The sequence below is a fragment of the Taeniopygia guttata genome, chromosome 2 (genome assembly GCF_048771995.1).
Source record: "Taeniopygia guttata chromosome 2, bTaeGut7.mat, whole genome shotgun sequence".
Taxonomy (NCBI): Eukaryota; Metazoa; Chordata; class Aves; order Passeriformes; family Estrildidae; genus Taeniopygia; species Taeniopygia guttata.
The window spans coordinates 70,304,138-70,326,912 of record NC_133026.1 but is presented as its reverse complement, the minus strand read 5'-3'; positions in this window follow the sequence as shown (position 1 = coordinate 70,326,912).

Genomic DNA, 22,775 nt, shown 5'->3' with positions numbered 1-22,775 from the left:
TAATAATTAAAAAAAACCCTAGTTCTCATTTTTATTTCATTCTCTAATACAAAAATTGCTGAAAAAATCCCTTAAAATCCTAGACTGGGGATTTTTTGTAGCAGTAGTAGAAGTAGTAGCTTAAACTCCTGCAGGAGTTCATGTGCCAACCTTCACTCCGTGGTTTTAAATCACTTACCAAGAAAAAGTAAATTTATTGACTAACCTATATTCATTTCCATGTAGTGAAAGTATGGATTACCTACTCAAGTCTGCCTCTGCACTCTCAGTGATATTGGCACAGCTGCTTAAGAGATGCTGCTGTTAAGGCATCCCAGGTCTGGGTAGCTCACATCCCCCATGGCCCTGGCTTTGGCAGATAGGTATCACGCCAAATTCTCTTGCCTTGAGAAAGAGGGAGAAATGGACTTTGAAGAGGAAGGTGTCATCTAGACCACGATGCCAATGCCCTGTGACTCCCTGGAGTCCTGCCCCTGGGTTGCATACACTTCCTTCTACCACACCTAGACCACGAGGTCCTGGTGTAAAACCCAGCTTCACTGACAGCAGCACAGACTCTGGTTGTGCTGAGCACCTGATCGCATAAGTGACTGGGTCTGATAGAGGTAATCAAAGACAGAGATGATGGGTAATGCTAGTGTTAACTGGCATGGACAGAGTAACTGGTCACTTGAACAGCAACAAAAATGCCCCTCTATTTCCCCTGAAATTTTCCTAGGAGAAAAATGCAACTGTTTCTATGTGGAAATGTTGGAGAACAGTGCAATAATTTATTGGCAAGAACCCTCCCTAATACCCATATTACTGGTTTTGCATATCTGTGAAGTGTACATCATCTGTATAGCAAATATAAAACTTCTAGAAATATACGTTTCTTCTTTTCTTGGCTACTTTTTCCTAACCCTTAAAAGTGGCCCCTCCAAAGGTAGAAACTATTGGCCTAGGTACATGGAAAAATAAGTTTCTTAAAGCGTTACTTAAATCTTTTAATGTATTGTAGTGTATTATCACTGGGATTAAAACAGAACGAAAATTGAGATGGATTATTTTAGATAGCTAAGCACTTTTTAGATAATGAATTGCTTTATTTGGTAATGAACAGTTAATAAATACTTCATAATAACCATAGAATTTCCAAATGTGATTATATAGTTTGGATTTCAAAATCACATGTTTAGACTTAGATTTGGCGGTTGGGAGCTTAAATATATTTTAAATATGATGGCATTTATTTCCCTCATGTCTGTGTCACTTTGCAATCTGAATGCACTCTATATATCTTATATCATCTTGGATTATCTGTTTTAACCATAATGGGTCCAGAATTAGGATTTCAGAAACCAAACCTCTCCAGGGCTGGAAAACTTCATAATCTGAAAGAAGACAAGCTTTATACCCCAGAATCCTTTCCAGCAGTGTCATGTGTACTCCACTGTGGAGATTTTGTATAGTTTCATCACTGACTCTGCTCCTGCTGGCACATAATCCTTTCTCAGAGCAGTTTTCATATTCCCACCCTTAACTTGTGTTACCATGAATCCAACAGGCAGGGGAGGTCTTCTTCTGACACTATTTTAGTATTGTTTAGGTTCTGTAGGAATGGTAGAAAAGTGGACAAGTGTTCTTCAAAGTGATATATTACACTCTGCTGCAGTCTGGTAGGGGAATCTTGGCATGATATCTATCAGGTATATGCTCAGCTACACAGTTTTGAAAGTGTTGCTTTGCTGTCATGGTCCAGGGGCTCCACCAGTGTTGACAATCTCTACCCAGCCCTCTGGGAGTGTTCCCACCCTGTCCATGGCTCAGAACCCCATTCCAACCCTCTAGGTCCATCAGTCCCTGAAGATGTGGTGCTGCAACAATGCCAGTTTTCATTTCCCCTCAGCCTTGCCTGGCCCTGGGTTCCATTGACAGAGGCCCAGCCATGGGCTGATGTCCCAGTCCATCCTCAGGGAGGTGACTCGTGGCAGGGATTTGTGGCTGAACCTGGCTGCAGTCTCTGGGTCTGTCCCTCTCCTTTGCTGCAGGACTGTGGGGCTGGGCCCTTGCGATCAGGTTGGGAGAGCCTCCAAATTAGCAATTAGCATTTAACTTTCCTCATTTATGTGATGCATCATCTGGTGTTTGCCTTCTGTATTGCTTTTCTCTTTTAATCAAAATGCTCACTGGCAAAGGAAGGTTTAACATCTTTCATGATTCACCAGCTTGTTACGGCTTAAGCTGTTTGGAGTAGACTCTTTTCTGTTTATTATTCTCTTCTTGAGAAACTTAGTGCAGCTCACAACATATTAGGGTATGGTTTTGGAAAAGTTAAACCACCAGCTAAACTAGAGTTCTTCTTATGGGTTGGATAAGAAGGTTAAAAAAATCCCTGGTGCATTTGTTACCTTCTTTGCAGTAACATCAAAATGGAATTTGACCCATAGAGACAATTTTCCTGCATTTGCAGCAGCAATAATATCCTTTTAGTAAATCAATAATGAAAATATATGCTACTTATGCATGAGTTATCTCCATGGAGGCATTTGTCATGTAAGTCTTTACACGAAGATGTCTTAGAAATGTAGTCTATATCAATAATTTATCCATTACTATATAAGCAAGGCCATAAGGCCATTTTATTCCAACACATTATTGCATTCTCAAAATACTCTATGGAAGTTGTCCTTGTTGACAAGGCTACTCCCTGGCCTCCTTGTTTTATCAAGGTTTATCAGCACAGCATTGCCAAGAAGCATATTTTGATCCTAGTGCAAAGCAGGGCTTCATTGCAGCAAAAACTTCTCAGAAGGAGTCCCTAAAGTGTGGTGTCTCTCTGTGTCAGACAAATTGGTTGAACAAAGGAGTTAGTATAGTGTGAATAAAGACACATCTTGAATTTTAGAAATTTAAGGAGCTTTTACAGCATGATGAAGAGTAGCTCTACTGGTGTTCATAGGTATGTATGCCTTAAGTTACTAATAGATGCCAAAATCAGTAGGTGTCAATATTGATAGCTACTGATACATATAGATATTGAAATCAGCATTGAAACCAGTAAGTATGGATGTCTAAAAATAAATGCCCATTAATATGGATAAGTGTCAATACCTATTGATATCTATCCTTATCATTACCTGTCATTGATAGGAATCAAAATTGATAGGTGTTGAGTATCTGTTGATGACTATTGATTTCAAAATATATTGATATGTGTAGGCATTGATGCTTATTGATATAAAAATCGATATTTAAAATTATAGATATTAGACAGTTATGATTATCAATACAGGTAGGTAGTGATGAAAAAACCTTTCAATAATGGCTGGCTTAGGTGACTATCAACAGCTATTGATACTGATGGGTAATGATAGGTAGCCATACCCATTGATATGCTACCTGCTGATAGCTATCCAAATACATCAGTATTGATACTTATCCATTGTTTACAATACCAGAAGGTATCAATGTGTACCAGTGGCTACAAATATAAATAGATATTTTTGCTACTGATGTTGCTACACTTCAATTGCTCACTGTTTTGAATCTTTATAAATATTATCAAAGGGTATTGTTCTTGATGTTTAATATGCATATTGAGACCCAAATCAATATCCAATAAAATAGACATAGATACCCATCATGATAGATAGATAGATGTCAAATTGAATAGGTTGAATAGGTTGATGCCTATCAACAGGTATGGATATTTGGACATATAAATTTGTATCAATACCTACTCATATCAGTAACCACCAATAGGTATCCAAGTGAATAAGTATTGAGACCTATCATATTGCTCTAAAAAGGGGTCTATGTTGGTAGGCATCTGCCTATTGACAGAAAAATGTCCCAATGCTTTTTGAGAGATATTACTATTATCAGTGACTAGTGATAAGATAGATATAAATATTGATATATATCAGTGCCTATTAATATAGGCATTGTTTATAGGTATATAGGTATTGAAGTCTTAATACCAATAGGTATTGATGTCAGCAGGTATCAATAGATATTCACATCCATAGGCAGTACTAGTTATCAAGTCAATATGCATTCATGCCTATTGATATCAATATCCTCAAAAAGGATCAGTACCTTTCAAGATCTGTTTGTATAAATAGGTAAGAACATCTATGAACACACATTGGTAGTGTTACTTATTGTGAGCTCTGAATATACATATTCCTACATATGCTTATTTATATTGAGATATATAGATATATTTTTATAAATACATATATAAACATGTATCAATCTAGATATCAATATGGATAGATATAGGTACAGACCACTGTATAATTACATTGACTATAGATGTATATAAATACATATAAAACAGAGAAAACAGTACTTCCTCCCAGTTGCTTTAATTAGAGTGACACTGGGGAAAGAAGGAGTGGATTCCTTTTTGCAATAACCAACATATGAGTTGCATAAAAAAGCTGTGTGTGGCCTCCAAGCAAGTTTAAAAGATATTACTTTCTTTCAGCATTTGTGGCACTAAATTCCTGATAGTATATCTTGTACTTTACATCTGTGGGAAAAATCATAAGCATTTATGTTTTTGAGAGCCATCTCAGATTGTGGGAAGGAAACACAAAATCAAGGAAAAAAGACCAAAATTTCCTTGACCTTCCTCAAAAACATTATACAATGGGGACTCCATTGTTGAATGCTAAATCATTCTATATGACAAAGGCAAACTCAGTCAAGAACTTCCATGGTATCTGGGTTATAGAAAATATTTGAATTTTGTAGTTGCAGAAGACAAGTAAGTTGACCAGTTCACCAAAGCCATGTGATCTCTAATTTTATAAAACAAACTAATGGCTAAAATGTAAGGAATTTCTCTCACCCTGATAGCTCAAGGAAATCAAATAGATCTACAAGTACATGACACTCACATATATTAACTTAAAAAATAGACCTGAAAAACTTGTTGTTTTGACATGAGTCTGGGGATGGGAGAGGAGTGGAGGGTGTGGAATGAAGGGGGGGAAAGTGATCTAGATAATTGTGTACGTATAAAAGGCCAAATCCTTAGGCCATAAAAAAGGCATACACCCAATGATGTCAATGTGTTTGGCTTACAGGGGAAATAAAGCAACATTTTATTACATGCTAAGTGAGAATCTTTTCTTGACCAGAATGAGGGAAAAGTGCAAACAGGTGCTGGCTCAGCAGGAATGGAAACTCAAGAATAATAGCAGCTTTTCCTCAGGCTCATAAGCATCCTGAAAGACTACATTTCTGTCAGTACCTTAATAAAGCTTTATCTACCACCCAATCCACCTATGTCTGGGTTTGAGGCTATCTGCAGAAGCTTTTGATTGTGAAGCTGCTTAACATTATTTCTCCATCCCTGCCTTTGCTTGTGCACAAGCTTTTGCAAAAACAACCCCCTTCAGTCAAGAAAGCTGGGGCCCCACTCTCCTCCAGCTTGTGGGGAAAGAAAGGAGTCATTATTGACACATGCAAGTGATTTGAGAAGAGACTGCCTACCCCAATAGAAAAAGACGTGGTTGTCTGGTGAATCAGGAAATGTCAGACTTTCTGAAAGGTTAATGGGAGGCTTTAGAAACACATTAAATCTAATCTTACAGCATGAATGCTGATGACTTTATGTTGAGATCCTAGAAATAAGAAAGAGCAAGAAAGAATATTTTAGGTGAAAGTAAGTTTTGACTGAGGAGCCAGGAGAGAACTTTATTGCAACATATTGCTGAATTTTTCCTCCATATAGGGCTGGCAATCTGCCTAGTACCATATGCTAAAAAAAGGATATAATATGAGACCATTTGAACTGAAAGCAAATTTTTTTTATACTTGTTGAAGTTTAATTAAATGAATGACCTGGTCAACTCTAGAAGGGAACAAAACTGATTTCTTTCAGTTATCTAAATGGGTTGCATAAAACTTCAGTCACTGCAGGGACTGGTTGGGGACTATATAGTGCTGTTAGCATAACCTTCCAAGTTCAGTCAGAATCATCTGTGCCTCTTCTGGTTTAGCTGAAGAATGATTGAATATGGAATTCATAAATAAAACACACTTTGCTGCATGCTGTCTTTCCCCCTGCATTTTACACTCTCATATGCATTAACAGAAGTAATAGCATAGGATATGGGGGGAACAAACAATGGATGTTGTCAGTTGGATTTACTTGCATAATTCACACTTTTGTGCCATTAGCTTTTTAAGCAATATTTTCTGTGGTATCTTCAGGTTTAAATTTTACTTTTAGGTCATTAGTCTTTTGTTTGTGACTTTCTTTCATTGCCCGGCTGCTTTGGGGAGATTTGCCTTTGGTAGTTAGCTGGTTTTTACAACGTGGGCACAATTGTTTAATCCCATAATAGAAACCTGCTGTGCAGAGAGTGCTATTTTTACTGTACATACCGTATCTCATAGCACAAGGCAGTTTTAGAAGGCGATACAGCTGCCATTAAATCTATACATCTCAAGGAGGGCCATGAATAGCTGCTCCTTGTGTAAGGACGTGTCCTGCGGTTCTATTATCCCAGCTCAGGCTCTGAGTAACACTTTTCTTCAGCAAATCAATATCCTCACCTCTCCTTTTTCGAGTCTTTTTGCTTCTTTCACTACATTCATTGTTCCTGAAAAGAAATAGTGCCTGTGTCTCTGATGACCTGTGGGCACATGTGCTAAACTGAAATGCCAGCAGGAACATTGTGGGGCCCCCATCTTTCCAGGGAAGCCAGCGTGCCAAGGGAAGAGATAAGGTGGAGGGCAGAGAGAGCCATGCTGGTGCAAAGCTGGTGTCTGAACAACCTCCAGGTCAAAAGTAGCCACTGTGAATTTGGGGTTTTACTGCTGTCAGAGTAGGCAGCCAAACACCCTGGATGAGTCTGCACATTATGGTTGAGCCTCATGTGGCCCAGCAGGATGTCTGTGTGATGAGAGAGCAGCCTCTCTCTTCACAGCCTCTCTCCACACACAAAATAGATGTGTCCTGGTTCTCCCTCATCTCTTTTCAGTAGCTCCTGCTGTGAGGGGCACTTTGGGAACATGCTGTGTGCACAAGTGTGCGTGAAGTTTGTGGGGTGGGGGGCAACAACACGAACTCTGCAGGTTGCTCATTTGGTGCAAAATCTGTCCGTGTAGCTCTGCCAAATGCAAGCCACTCATATCTTAGTGCCACTGAGGTGCTAGGGTTTCGCTCCTACTGTTCTTCTCCCAACACAACATAATTGCAATTAGATTAAAGAAAACATGAGAAAACGTGCTTATGGACTAGATTTATAAATGTCCGCTCTGTTCCCACATCAGTTTGACGAATGCTGGGCTTTAGTCCACATGTTACTTTTAAAATTAAAGAGGCAAATACATAAAACAGTGGTCTTAAACAAGAGCTACATTTGTTAATATATCCTGAAAAATACACTTTTTTTAGAGATTGGACATCTATATCAAAGTATAATCTCTCAGCAGCAAACATCCAAGTATCATTCACCTACAAAAACCTTGGCACATCTGTGCATTTATCAAGTCATAAAAAAATCCTTAAGGCGGCTGTCATGTTTCCCATGAATTATCCCAACCTGCATGCACCTCAACCTGAACCCTCTGGGAGAAGGCTAAGGTGACTGCTGCTGATTTATGGAGGCAGACAGCTTGGAGTCCCTGCCAGGGAGTAAGTAAATCGTAGTGACTATGTGATAAAAGGGATAAAGCACAGTCATTTTCAAATGCTCATTCATGCAATTCTTCTAGAAGGGATCTGCAGAAAGTAATGAGGAGGTTTATATTCACTCCTAGTGACCTACACTTCTATTGGAAAAAGTTCCAAGGTTCCTAAGTATATGAAGATGGAAAACACCTTCAACTCCAGCTGGGTCATGGGGATGTACCCAGATTTTCTGTGTTAGCACTACGAGGAAGACGAGAAGGTTTCTGTACTCTTACATACACATGCACACACACATGCAGGAGTCACTTCTCTAGGATTAAAAACCAGAAGCCAGGAAAATTTAAATGAACACAAAACTAGTGACAAGGACTGAAAATTGATTTCTCTTTTGAAGAGATGTCCCTTATGTTCCCCCTGGGTGCTGTCCCCTTTGATGGTGGGTTGCTGCTCCTAAGTGTGGTAAGGCAGCAAATTTAATAATTATTTAATATATAATGCAATATTAATACAAAATTACCGCCCAGCTGTATCCACTGGGACCACTAGCAATTCTGTGTTTCATGCATTACTGATTCAATGTATGTCAGTACATTTTGTTCAGCATTCTCTGTAGTAACAACACTATTTCTTCTTTTGAGTCAGGGTCATGGGATCATATATAAAACTATCTATAGAAGAGATTGTAATTAAATTCAGAGATTGGATCCAATGTGTTCTATGTCCACTAACTAATGCCACCACCTCTCCCCTCCAAGTATATACATGTAAATATACTTATGCATGTGTGCCTCATGTGCCTCTCTAGACTTATGTATGTGTGTGTTTGCTTGTGCATGGTAATCACTGCACATGCAGTAAACTTTCTTTGGTTATTATAAGTCATAGTTCAATATGATATCTATGATCATAAAATCTGCACTCAGTAGCTAAAGTAATGGAAATCTTATAATTATGTCAGCTTTTAAAAGATAGCCTGAGAAACTAGAAAAGTAGATGACGGTGAGCATGAAGACTCTCAGTTACACTGGGGCTCCCCATGCCTAATTTAAACCCCATTATTTTGTCATAAAATCATAATTTCGGTAAGGCTCTTTTAAAATCAGATTCTTTAAAAACAATAATTATGCAATAAAAACTGAGGAAGTTTTCAACACTAGAATTATGTCTATATTTTTTTATATTGATGTGTGTGGGGATTTTCCCAGATATAAATGTGTTTGCCAGTTGAGTTGTCTCGAATCTCTCCATGTGTAATAAAAGGCCTTGAAATATTTTTTCAAGTAGTTGGAGGATAGAAAATATAAAAATTTAAAAATATGAAAGTCCGTTAGAAAGCAGAACTGGGTCTGCTAATGCACTCTGAGATAAGCCACCATCACTCTACTTTTTTCTCCATAGATTTCAAATCCAGTTTTCAAACTGTCCTATCATTTAGTCATTATTTACATATTAAGGTCTATTCAGACTGTATCCCTACTCTAACTCTTAGTTAAAATCATAAAGGAAAATGAGGTGACAGTATTTCACAGTGGATCAAGTTGGCTTTTTTAATGTCATCAAAAAAAATTGATTTAGCCTCCCCTAACACTAAAAAAAAGCTTTAGTTTCATTTTGGAGGGGTGTGGAGATACTCAGTAGGATGGTGATGTGTGAGCAGATTTTCCCTCCCCCTTTTTATTCTGTTATTACTTTCCAGTATCTCCAGGTTGCACAATATTCCTTGAAAGCAAACACTTTATGCAAAGCAGCTGTCTAACAGAGTTACTTTTACTTTCTCTTGCAGGGTGGCCTATTGAGCATGATTAACTTGACTCTGATGGAAAGAGAAAAATAACCTGGAAACATCTGGCAAATAGTAAAGCAATGCCTAGCATTTTTTTCCCTGTAGGATTTAATTAAGAAATATACTTAATGGATCCCTATTTACCTAAATGCAGGGGTTTGGGGGATTTGGGTTTGGTTTCTCTCACCCCACTAGCTGTAGCTCTGTAATACTTTATCTCATACTCCTGAATCCATTAGAAAAAATGTGCAATTACAAGGTGGGCATAGTGATGTGTTCAAAAGGTGTTTACTGTTCCAAGCTGGTTTGTTGTGCTTTGTATGCACATTTGAGTCTTGAAATATGTGAAAATTAATTTTCTGTGTTCCATATGGCTAAAATGACAGTAGAAACAAAATTTAGGGACTCACACAAGTAAAAATTGTCAAATGATTTTTAAAAATTAAAGGAATATTGGTATATTTAATTCAATTCACCAGGTCAAAAAAAATTGTGAAATTTCATGTGTAAAAAGGCATTCTTACTTTGCTGGTTTTTTTTTTTAATGGAAATATTATGTTAAAAAACAGAGATAAAAGCATTGTATTCACTTTATATGTGTGTTTTTTATTCAGAAATTTTGTCACATAATCCATGGAAAGAATTCACTCTACAGAATCAAGTATTTTGTATTCACTGTCTCTTACATATAATTTCTGATGTGGTGTTACTTTGTGGAAAAGGAACAGAGAAAATTGGAGCTTTGTCTTCTTTCTGGAGACTTCTTCAAAATTTCCTACAGAACCATAAAAAAGTTTGTTAAAAAGTAAATTAAAATTCTTTCACAATTGTGTGAAAGACATATAATTTGATCAGTGGTCAAAATTCAACCACCCCAAATAAGGTTGACCTGATGTGAAACATTTTTATACTGGTTTATCTAAGTTGTAAATTTTAGACTTTTGAAAAAAGACTTCATATCCAAAATCTTAAACATTTTAGAATGAAAGTTCACTGGGATCTGAATATCTAATAACAAAAAAGCTCATATTAACTAAATTTCATTTAATGATACAATATGTGTTCTAATTTTAGCAAGCAGCAAAATAAGCCCATATGTGGATTTCTTTGGCAAAAATTTGTGAAAACAAAGTTTTCAGATCTAATTCCATCAACAGTCCCTGAAAAACAAGAAATGTGTCACCTTATGGATTGCTATGATCTACACAGGTCATACAGGCAACATGTTTTTAAGGCATATTTCTTCTTCTGCACCAATAGGTTAAAGGTAGCACCCACAGACATGTCCATGGATTTGTGGCCCTCATGATATGCACCAACCCCTCTTCTGCAGCTGGAGTGTTAAAACTGCCTGATGTTTTGATATTTTAAGCACAGAGCTTTACTAGAACCTACAAAAAATGTACCTTGGCACGTCTACTGGCTTTTCTCTGGAGGCTTCCTTTGTGTTCTTCTGAATGCCTTGGAGGACTAAAGGGTATGTGACCACTTCTTCAACATGTGCCACGACTTCAATTTGCAGTGCTCTGAGCCATTTGCAGCAAGTTCTTTTCAACACTCTCCCTCTCCATTTTCAGGCATTGCATGAACTATTAGCAAGATTACAGGGATATCTCCAGATGCACTCTGTGGTTGCTCACACGCTGTACAGAACAGAAGCAAGAATATCAGCAGCACAGAATAGCAGTGAATTTGTGACAGCTTCTGATAAGGCATCAGACTGAAGTGAAGGTTGAACTGACAGTGCAGAGTCTCTTCCACCATTTATCCTGAAGTGTCTGAACGACTTTCGCTCAGCCTCTAACCCAACAAAACTGTTGATTTCAAACAATACTTCTCCCTTTCTGATCTCACTTTTCATCTTGATTGAAGTAACAAGTAGGCCTTTCCAGATCAAGGATCCTAATTGTAGCATTACTTCCCTAAGGGTATGCGTAATACTGATTTTATGGCTGCATTGAATGAGAGGCCTTTCTGTCCATATCTGTGACCTCTCTCTCTTTAACCCCTTCCTTGCATCTTTTTCTTCATTTTGTTTAGGATTTTTGTTTGCTAGCATCCTCATTTTATTTGTTTATTTGTTTTTTGGGTTTTTTTGTTTTGGTTTTTTTTTTTTTGCTCTATTTTACGAGGAATCCAAACATTTGCAATGGCAGATGCTTTTTGGCTAATTTACATAAGTTGAGCAAATGCTCCACATGCTATTGTCTACACTTGAGTTCTCTGAATTTTATCTGTCCTTCAAGCAGCAAACTGCTCACCACCTTCTTAGGGATAAAAATGTGATCCTTCCTATATTTGACAACTTGTGTCCATTATTAAATTGTTATAGGTATCTAGGTAAAGAAATCATGGAATCTGTGAATCACGGAATGTGTGAATTACCTTTGAGAAAAGTTGTATGGGGAACTTCTGACAGGATACATTAGATGTATCAGTCCATTTTGAAATACAGGTTAAGTGACTGACGACTGTGAGGGATGTAGTTGTAATGGAAACATTTTAAGTCTGGAATGGAAACATTTTAAGTCACAGTCTCTCTACTGTTCAAGTGCTGACATCTAGCTTGGTGCTATACAGAAGGTCCTAGCCTCAAGCAACAGATACCCTTGAATTAGGCCAAAAGGATCTACACAATTCATATCAAATTACAAAGGCTCTCTCCCAGTATAGATCAGAAATTACTTTTATATATAGCCTTTTGTTTATATGTTTGTCTAATGTAAGAAAATGGAGAGCACAGCCAGCAGCCAGCGGTGGTCATGAGAATGGAGGTGTAAAAATCTGTGTGAAGGAATACTCCTGCCCTGCTGAGTTCCACTCAGTTTTAGGAAGGAGGCAGATGCAGTCCAGTGCCTGTGTCTACATTGCACCAAGAGTAGAGATCATGTCCAGTATCACTGTAACACCACCACATGAACCCTAGAAGCATTTTCTTGATTTCCCAGAGATGGAACCCAAACCTAGGGTCACACCTTTGCCTTCCTGAGGTGTTACTACAGATTTAAGCCTTTCTTGCCTGAACTGGATATGTAATGCTGAGTATGCTCACTTTTGCTCTAGGAATATATACAATAACATAAAATCATTTTGTTTCAGCTTTAAAGTAGTTTTAAGAATAAAATTAAATGTTTGTAGGACTTGATTGTCTTTTTAAACCCTCTGCATATTTGAAATTTCTACTAGTGTGCAAAGGGCAAGTAACACTTCTTTCCCAACATTTTCCCTGTCTCAAATGGCATTGAAATTTAGACAACAACATGCGTAGCACATGATTAATGAAGCTGTGCACTGAGGACAGGACATCTGTGGGATTGCACAGAGCTTTGTGTACATGTTGCTGCATGTTCAAGAAACTCCGCAAATTGATAATTTCTTAAATTAATTGACTTTCCCTGTGTAATGTTAATGTAACCTTCAGTTTGAAAAGTGCACAGATTTGCTAGCAAGTAAAACAGGCAGGTAGTCAAATCCCTAGAGGATTACTTAGGTTTGCAGCTCACCACTTTGTCCTTTACAAAGGATATTAATATTTCTCAGGAGTTCTTAAATGAAACTAATCTTGAAAAAAAATCATTTTTTTAGGCCATTTACAACTGAGTATAATACAGAAAATGTCTAGCATAAGAGTCACAGCAATAATTATCTGTTCTGTAAGGAGATACAGAGAAATTGGGAACAGTCCAGACAAAAGTGTTTTCTCTGATCCAGCCAATGAAAAGCACAGAAAAAAAGTTGGAATCATTCTCAATTCAGATTTCTAAGAAAATTCAAATTTATCTTTGTTAGTATCTCTAAGCCATTGAACTAGAACTAGAAATGTTGTTGTAGACCTGAGCATACCTGGCTGAACTTTGGCCCTTACCACTAACCAAAAAGGGAGTCTCCTGTCCTAAAAGAAGGGTAAGGAACATTTTACATAAAATATAGGTCAAGTGAGATTAGGCTGACAAGTTGCCATGACTATAGAGGTGCTACCCTTTTTATACCAAAGAGAGTGAATTGCTTTGCAGGGTGAGAAGGATCTCTCTAATGAAGGCTGTTATTCTGGAGGCTATTATTCCATGTTGAGACAAAAGGGAAGGTGGTGCACCTGACTAGTGACTGACTAGTCCTGACTAACACCTGGTTTAGTCCTGTCTTCCAAAGTTTTAAAGTGTTAGAGCTCTTCTTGTCACCACATCTAAATCAAAGCCTTAAGGTAGTGCATATAAGTTAGGGCCTAAAGCCACATTAAATAGGAAAATGTGTTCTTCTGTTTGAATCAGAGGGAGAAATTATGGCATTCAGCAGTTCCAGCGACTCATATTTTTTAACTGATACTCTGATTTTTTATATATATATAGTTAATCAGGAGTGTATTTTTAATAAATTAGTGGGAAGAAGAAGGTAACAGAGTGGTGGTTTAGTATAGACCGCACAAGTTTTCAAGCTTTCTTTGCTTGAGGCATGGGGATGGAGTCAGAATTATGACACAGGACTTGGACTTGTTTGGCTTTGAGTACCTTAGAGCACTTCTGTTGCTGCATAATGATGGCTACCTAACTCTCTTTTTCACTCATTTGGTCAGAGCACATAATTGCGCTTTAATGTTTTAGTTATCATAACTAATTAATGTAGAATTTAGGAGAATGAGGATTATTATCTGTTGCTTTTAAAGGATGATACCTGGTAGTTACTCAACAGGGGAAGAATCAATGAAAACCAATTTTCCTTGCAGTAGATGCAGTCCTCTTCTTGCATGCACTAAAAATCCAAACATTAACCCCTGCTTCAATTCATCAGTGCCACAGGCTCTCTCTGTGAAACCAGTTATGGGTGCAGAGAATTTCCAGTGGGTAGAATGTATTAATTTTGTATTTGCCTAGTAAAAAAGTGTAAAATAAAAAGTGTGGCATCTTCTGATTTACAGCTCTGGATACGCTCCATTTGGGAGAAATTTCTTCAAAACATGACCAAATCTTGGTTTTAACGGATGTCATTAACACACTTGATTTTTTCAAACATGGTAGATGCATGAAAATGCTACAAGTCTTAGAGAACTGATGAAAAAAACATTCAAGCCTCACTCCATTTCAGCAAGGCCTAACTTTGGGGCGTGTAGTCAGTGTCATGTTTGACCTTGACACTTCATCTCTGCAACCATTGCAGGCCTGCAGATCATAATCCTATATAGAGCCATAGGAAGCCATCAGAAAATACATCTGGTTTCCCTAAGAATATCAATATTTAGTGAGTTCTTACATAGTGTACTGAAATATATGTATGATATACATAAAATCTGGAAACTGCTACAGTGGGAGAATCACAAGGCCACACTGATACACTGTACAATGTAGAAAAAAAAGTATGTTACCTAATGAAAATGTGCACCTCACATAAAAACCAGCAGGATATACTGAAATATATATAAAACCACCACATATTTTGTGTATTATATTCTGGAATCCACTGTGTACCTGATTATGAAGTGTCTTTGTCAAAATAGTTCAATATACAAGGAATACCATGCCATAAATCTGGCTTCCTTTACCATGAGATGAAGCTTTTACATGGTGGAGTTGTAACACTCATCAGTCAATTATCATTCTAAATCTCTCTTCTGCTTTTCCTTTTGTGCTGAGACATTGCAAGTTACTTGACAACTTTCCACAGTACTTCTGTTTCCATCTAAGTCTGTTGGTAATACTTTAAGAACTAAAATTTACTATAAATAAAAACAAATCAGAGGTAATTATTTGCTACTGTTGCACACTTATGAAAAAGTTCCTTCACCTCTGGAAGAGTTTCACAGGTTTTAGTACACTGAAGACAATGACAGAACTTTCATTATAAAGTTTATAAGAGCCAAATTATAAGAGCCAAATAAATGAAACTAAAGAAAGAAAAATCCCAGAAGGTCAGCAGTTTTTAAAATAACTGGGGTAATTTGACAGCAAAACTAAGTTATGAAGAAGACTCGTGGCTAGATTGTGTCCAAATGAAATCCTTCTAAATTGCCTCCTGGTGGGTAGCTAGGGTCAATAACCACTTCTGAACATCTTGGTCAAACATCTTGTGGGCAAACCAGAAAAGATTAGGACAAAACTGTAATTGTCCATGACTCAACTAACATAATGGGAAATGACTGAAGTTAGTGAATTTCACATTTTACTGATGTTGCAACAGTTTCCCAAATTGTTTTGTAAAGAGTAAACACATTTTTCAAAGTGATTTGATACCATCTTCTGCACTAGCAATGGAATGATGACAATTGCAGAAAAGAAAGGAAAAAAACCCAAAAACAAAAACCAAAACAAGACTTCCCTGAAAAATAAACATTTATTGAAAATCTAGCAATGCATCAAATTCATGGAGGCCTAATTCATTATCAAAGAGCAAATTCAAATAGAATGTGCATGTTGAGTTAATATGTGATAGAATTCTATGATTCCTGCATCCCTTTTATTTTTCTCCTATAAAAATCAATTAATTTTATAAAGATTTTTAGATATGCTGAGGAGCTGTCTCTTTTATCACTTAAACAAGGACTTCATATTATGCATGTTTTTATCTACAAAAGACCCACTTCTCTTTTTATTTAATGAGATAACTAAGCTTTTTTTTTGCATAAATTAGAAAGAGGATTCTTTTCATTTAGGTATAATGTGGTGGCTAAGAGCTATTTAAACATTTTGTCTTGGTTAGATATGCGTTCATTGTTAACTAGCACAATCAGGTTTTTTAGTGAATTGAATGGAAGAGAAAAAGAAAATCTTCATTGCTTGTCAGGAGAGCTGAACAGCAAGCATTATTGTCAAAAGAAAAAGCACTTTTGGTAAGATTTGTTTCTGCTTGGAAGAAAAAGTACATTTCAGAGACAGGCATAAAATGAACCTTGTTTCTCAGGGCTTTTCTTCGATATCAGCACATGATTTGGGGCAACTGGGCAAAGTGCAGAAAAGCTGGGATGGGCTTGGGCTCAAATGAGAAGGACAGACCATGGATGACATAAGTAAAATGAGTGATACAGCACATTTTAGTGGAAGCCAGTAAACTTTCAGATGTAATGAGTACATTTAAGTATGTCACATTTTACAGAATACAATGCAGAGAGTTGAGGGAAATATTAATATTTAAGTGCACATCTTTTTATATGAAATATACATCTTGTGTATGCAAAGTACATTTTCAGGATCTCACAGAATTCCAAGACTAAGATATAAATGTCTCAGCATTAAGCTTGAATATTTCATTACATCATAAATATAATATGTTTCAGTATATAATGGACGACAGATAACTAAATATTTGATTTTGTGCCAGTCATAGTGAGCCTTCATAAGAAGAGCTGTTTTCATCATCGTGACCCAATTGCGAGCACCATGAAAAATTCTACAATAATGTCAAGATTCAGCAAGAGGTATTCTTATAATTTGGATAGTCAAGATCCTTTTCCACTGAGTAGCTTTCCAGCCACTCTGCCCCCAGCCTGTAATACCTCTTGGGGTTGTCGTGACCCAAGGCAGACGTGGCACTTGGCCTTGTTGAACCTCGTACAACTGATCTCAGTCCATTGATTTAGTCTGTCCACATTCCTTCCTCCATCAGATCAACACTCCTGTCCAATTTACTATTGTCTGTGAACTGAGGGTAATCTTGATCCCCTCATCCAGGCCATCAATGAAGATATTAAATAGGGCTGGCTTTAGTACTTAGCCTTGGGAAACACCGCTTGTGACCAGCCATCATCTGGATTTAACTCCATTCCCCACTACTCTCGGGGCCTGGCCATCCAGCCATTTTTTCCACACAGTAAAGAATACATCCACCCACACCACAGGAAGCCAGTTTCTCCAGGACAACAATGTAGGAGACAATGTCAAAAGTTGTACAACCATGTGGGAGACAATGTCAAAAGTTGTACTGAATTCTAGGTAGACAATATCCATAGTCTTTTTCTCACCCTCTAAGTCACAGAAGGAGATCAAGTCACAGAAGGAGATTATGTGAGTGTTGCAGTTTAACCCCAGCCATCATCCAAGCCCCATGCAGCTGCTCACTCACTCCCACCAGAGGCATCAGGTAGGGAAATGGAAGGGTAAAGGAAACTAGTGGGTTGAGAAAAAGACAGTTTAATAGGAAAAGCAAAAGCCTTGCATCTCAGAAAAGAAAACTGAATAATTCATTCACTCCTTCCCATGGTCAGGCAGGTATTCAGCCATTCAGAAGAGCAGGGCCCTATCACATGTAATGGTTACTTGGGTTGACAAATGCCATCACTCCAAGCATCCTCCCTTTCCTCCTTCTTCCTCCCACTTTATATACTGAGCATGATGTCGCATGGTCTGGAACACCGCTTTGGTTAGTTAGGGTCACCTCTCCCTGCTCTGTCTCCTCCCAGCCTCCCAAGCATCCCTATGCTCCTTGCCAGCACGGCAGTACGGAAAGCAGAAAAGGCTTTTGCTCTTTAATCTCTACATTATCAACAATCTTATCAACAAATTTGTTCAGCACAAATCCAAATCACAACCTCATTCCAGCCACAGTGAAGAAAATTAACCTTACCCCAGCCAAAACCAGCACATCTGGCCAAGCAGAACCTGACTCTCATAAGCCCATGCTGGCTGGGCCTGATCCCTTGATTGTCGTCTAAGTGCTGTGGGGTGGTACTCAAGATGATCTGCTCTGTGACCTCCCTGGCATCAAGGTCAGGCTGACAGGGCTATAGCTCTCTGGATCCTCCTTAGGGCCCTTCCTCTAGATAGCAGGTCTGCTGATAAATGATGGAAAGTGGCTCAGTGAGCACTTCTGCCAGCTCCCTCAGTACCCTGGGGTGAATCCCATCTGGCTGCATAAACTTGAATATGTCTAAGTGATGTAGTAGATCACTGAGCATTTACCACTGGATTTGGGGGCTTCTTTCTGCTCCCTCTTCCTGTCTTTCAGCTCAGGGGACTAGTTACCCAGAGAACAACTAGTCTCTATATTAGAGTCTGAGGCAAAGAAGGCATTAAGTGCCTTGGCCTTTTTCTCATCTCTGTGTTTTTCTCTGCATCCCCTGAAGGATGAAGATTCTCCTTGGCCCTCTTTTTGTTGTTTATATTTTATAAACTTTTATGACAGTAGTGAGATTAAGTTCTAGCTGGGCTTTGGCCCTTTTAATTTTCTCCTTGCATAACCTCACAAAAACCTTGTAGTCCTCTTGAGTGCCCTGCCCCCTCTACCAAAAGTCATAATCTTTTTTCTCCTGAGTTCCGGACAAAGTTCTCTGTTCAGTCGGGCTGGTCTTTTCCCACTCTGGCTCAACTTTTGGCCTATGGGGATAGCCTGCTCCTGTGCCTTTAGGATTTCCTTCTTGAAGAATGTCCAGACTTCCTGGACTCCTTTGCCCTGCCGGACTGCCTCACAAGGGACTCTCTCAACCAGTCCCCTAAACAGACCAAAGTCTACCCTCTGGACATCAAAGCAGAATGGGCTTTTAAACCTTTATCTGTCAAGAGATCCACAGGCTCTAGCCTGGACTGGCACTTCATTCCTCTGCAGGAAGAGAGAAACACAAACTGTTCCCTGGGACATGGGTCAGTGCTGTCACAAAAAAAGGATGAGCACCAGTTTCTCTCTCATCCACATTTGGGCAGCTGACTATGGCCTGAAATGATGAGGTCAGGTTAAACAAGCAGAGCTAGCAGAGGCTTAGCACAATTTCCCAAAGCACTATATATTTCTTTGTGTCTGAGTATGAATACACAAGGCTAACTTTAGTTCCTGTTTTTGAAAATGTTGGCCCTAATCTACATAGACCATCATTTATTCCCTGCCCTGCCCCCTCCACTCCCTCCCATTTTTTAACAGATGGCAATTTCATTTTCCAGAGCTAGTTTTTTCCAGGTGGAATGCCTCCAAACTATAAAAGTGGATTTCTCACAATCATCCATGGACAGAATTAAAACCAGGACTTTAAATAAACTGGATTTTGCTGTCAGAAAATTCCAGTTAGGGGCATTTAGCTTTGTTGTTGTTGTTGTTGTTGTTGTTGTTGTTGTTGTTATTCAGAAAGCTCAGCAGAAAAGAATGGAGAAACAGTGGCCCCACTCCATCTTTGTCCCTTTTGCATAAGTTAGACCTTAATTATAGCACAGGGCAGAGACTACACCTCCAAAAGTTCAACTACCCATTATAATCATTTTCAAGACAAAATCATGTTCAGAGTAAAGTTGCTTAGGCACAGCCCTTTAATTCATTCTGGCAAGTACAGACACCTGCAGAGTCACCATAAAATTACTCCTAATGCAAATAATCCATCCCGTGGCATGGCGTACATCACAGAGATTTAGTTACCACCGTTCTCTGGTAGGGAAACCAGAGATCTGTGGCCAGAAATATCACACAGATGGGCCTGTTTGAAAATCCGCTGCATCCTGGGCTTTCAAACCTTAAAAACAGATGAAGTGATTCCAGTGTGACCCCTGCTGTGATATAATGGATCCTGTCTGTGCGTGCAGTGTTTGTCATGATTTACCTCTTGCAATTCCTGGCTTGTGGAACAGACGGCAATTCTGAAAATGAATTACTATTGATTAGACATCCTGCACTATTGAGTTCTAGGCAATTTTATGAATTTATTTATTTGAATAAAAGCTTTTAAAGACCCCACTAATTTCAAATGGTTCTAGCAAAACAGCAATTCCGCTTTCCTTTTTTCCTGTTTGCCAATGGTAGATACATAGTTTAAGGCCTTATTTATGCCAGCTATGACTTGTCACCTTCACACAGACAGAACTACCTGATTAAAATGACAGCGTGGTTTTCAGGGGAAGCAGGAGAGATCCTCTCTCAGGGACACAGTCTGCACTCAGAGCGCAGGGGGAGCTCTTGCCTTTCTGTGGCAGGTGGATGGGGGGTCGAGCCCCAGTCCCAAAGCATCCCTGGGGTAGAGCATCCCTCAGGCAGAGCATCCCTCCTTCTGCTGAGCACAGCAGCAGCAGCCTGCAAATAAAGGACAACCAACAATACAGCTGGGGGCTGGGCCTCTTAATTACCCCTCACACCCTCCCGACAAAAAGAATGTTCTGCTGAGAAAGGAGAGGATTAGGTGCTGCTCCACTAAAGATGGGATTGTACAGAAACGGGTGAAGATCCTAAATAGGCAGCCTAGGGTTTGGAATGGGCTGTGATTTAAAGTATAAATCTGGCCAATGTCTTATTAGGCATATCTTCTTACTGTAGAAATAAACTCTGTGGTAAAATGTAATCTGGCACTGAGTTGTGCTTTGATGGAAACGAATTACAAAATACTCCAAGGAATTAGGCTCTCCATGCTCTCTTTAAAAGCCTAAGAGACTTCTGCAAGGGTGTTTCCAGAGCATGTATATTAATGGTCTTTTAATAGGGATTTTTACTGAATAACCTAGTGCATGCAAATAGCATGCACATTTCAAAAATAAACAGCCCACTTCCTCCCATCAGAGGAAATGGATTAAGCAGTATTTTTGGTAGTACAATGGAGCTGAATGAAGGAATAACATAGTTTATGTTATTATGTATGATAGTTTCAGGAGACTGACACAAAAACAGACTGAAGAAAGTCCTCAAAGGCACCTATGCAGAACATTTCCAATGCTTGGAACACAGAACATTCTCCTTTCATTCAGGCAAAAAGAATGTGCTTACATGGCAGAAAGGACAGGGAGTGGGAGTTACGCATGACTTCCTGAGATTATTTTCAGCCCTAATCAATGCAGCACTAATGCAGCAAGGTATCAGTGCTGTAAACAGCCTTGAGTATGCTGGGTGTGGAATGATACAATTTTAAAAAGAAGGTGAGAGAATGCAAGAGTCAGAAAAGGAGGAAGTAAAGGAGCTCATGAAGGGCTGCTCTATGACAAGCAGAAAAAAAGGTTCCCGTAAGATGGATCTGGGATCAGGCAGGCACTTAAGCCTTTAAACAAGCTCTGTAAGAAATTAAATTCTCTACATTATTCTAAAAACATGTGGCAATAAAAGTGGCTGTTTATGGCACAGAATGTCTACGATTTTAATAGAAATTTGTCAAAAATATGTATCTCCATGAATGGATGCTGAATTTAACTGCTCCAAATGAAAAAAAAAAAAAGCCCAAACTAGACAGTACAATGTAGCTGGTCATCCAGAAGTCTGTGAAAATGAAGGTTTTTTCATTTACTTATTAAGTAAATATTTAACACCCTGAAGGCAGATCATTTCCCCAAGAATCACAGTAAGTTTTGACTGTAAGAATGCATTTGTCTATGGATTTCTGTAGTGTCTCCCTTAATTTTTGAATGAGCATAAACAAGGCAAGTGAGAAACCAGTGACTTTTCTGATACCTTAGCAAGCTGTTTTTCTCTCCATGATGGTGGGTGCTGTTACCACCACAACGTGATGATCCAGTCCCTCCTACCTCCTTCCCTTCTCTCCCCTCTGTCTTTTCCCCTCCTTTCCCCAACATTCAGAGTCTGGCATTCAAATCAAAGGTTTGCTTTGAAGTTATAAACTAAAATGGGAAGCTGATAACTATTTTCCTCCCAGTGCTTTAGTGATGATGAATTGCTGATCTCGAAAAGGAAATGACTTTTTTTTTTTTTTCCTTTTTTACATTTACATTCAAGCAGTAAAAGTCAAGGCTTGGCACTGCAAATATGTGCAAATTCATCCACTGACTGTGTGTGCTACAGCAAATCCTATGGAGATAAGGAGCTAAAGCAGCAGGGGTGCAGCAACATAAGCTTCAAAGCTAGACATGCAATTTACTAGGCAACAAACTTAACAAGGGGCAAAGGGATATTTAACAGGGAGGTGAAATATTCCAACCATTAAGCACAGCAAATTGTAGTGATGGCCAGAGCATGCTGCACCTCAATATAGAAGGTGTATGTGGGAAGAAATACAGAGTTTTGCCCAGGAAGTAGTTTAGCGAATGATTTTTTTTTTTTTCCAAGCAAAGGGATATTCTGAGGGATTGAAAATGTTTCTGTTGTTATGAACAGAATTGAGTAAAATATTATTTGGAGGAAGTGGGGTAACAGAAGGTTTAGTAATTGGTGCTGAATGCTTAAGGTAGTCATCCTGTTCATCATAAATATTGTGTTTAACCATAAGCAAATTAGACCATGTCAATCTTTCAGGAGGCAATTAAAGCAATAGATTTTCTGTTTTCACACACATGGGGCCCGATCCAACTCCCATTACCTCTCCTGGGCACAAGCATATATCTTGTATTCAGTACAGCTATGGCTGACTTTTACCACTATCAGTAGTAACTGGGTCAGGCACATCTTCCAGGGCAGAAATGTTCTTCAAAAAGAAAAAAACCTCAAACGCTCTTCTGAACAAGTATCCGTTCTTATTAAAATAAA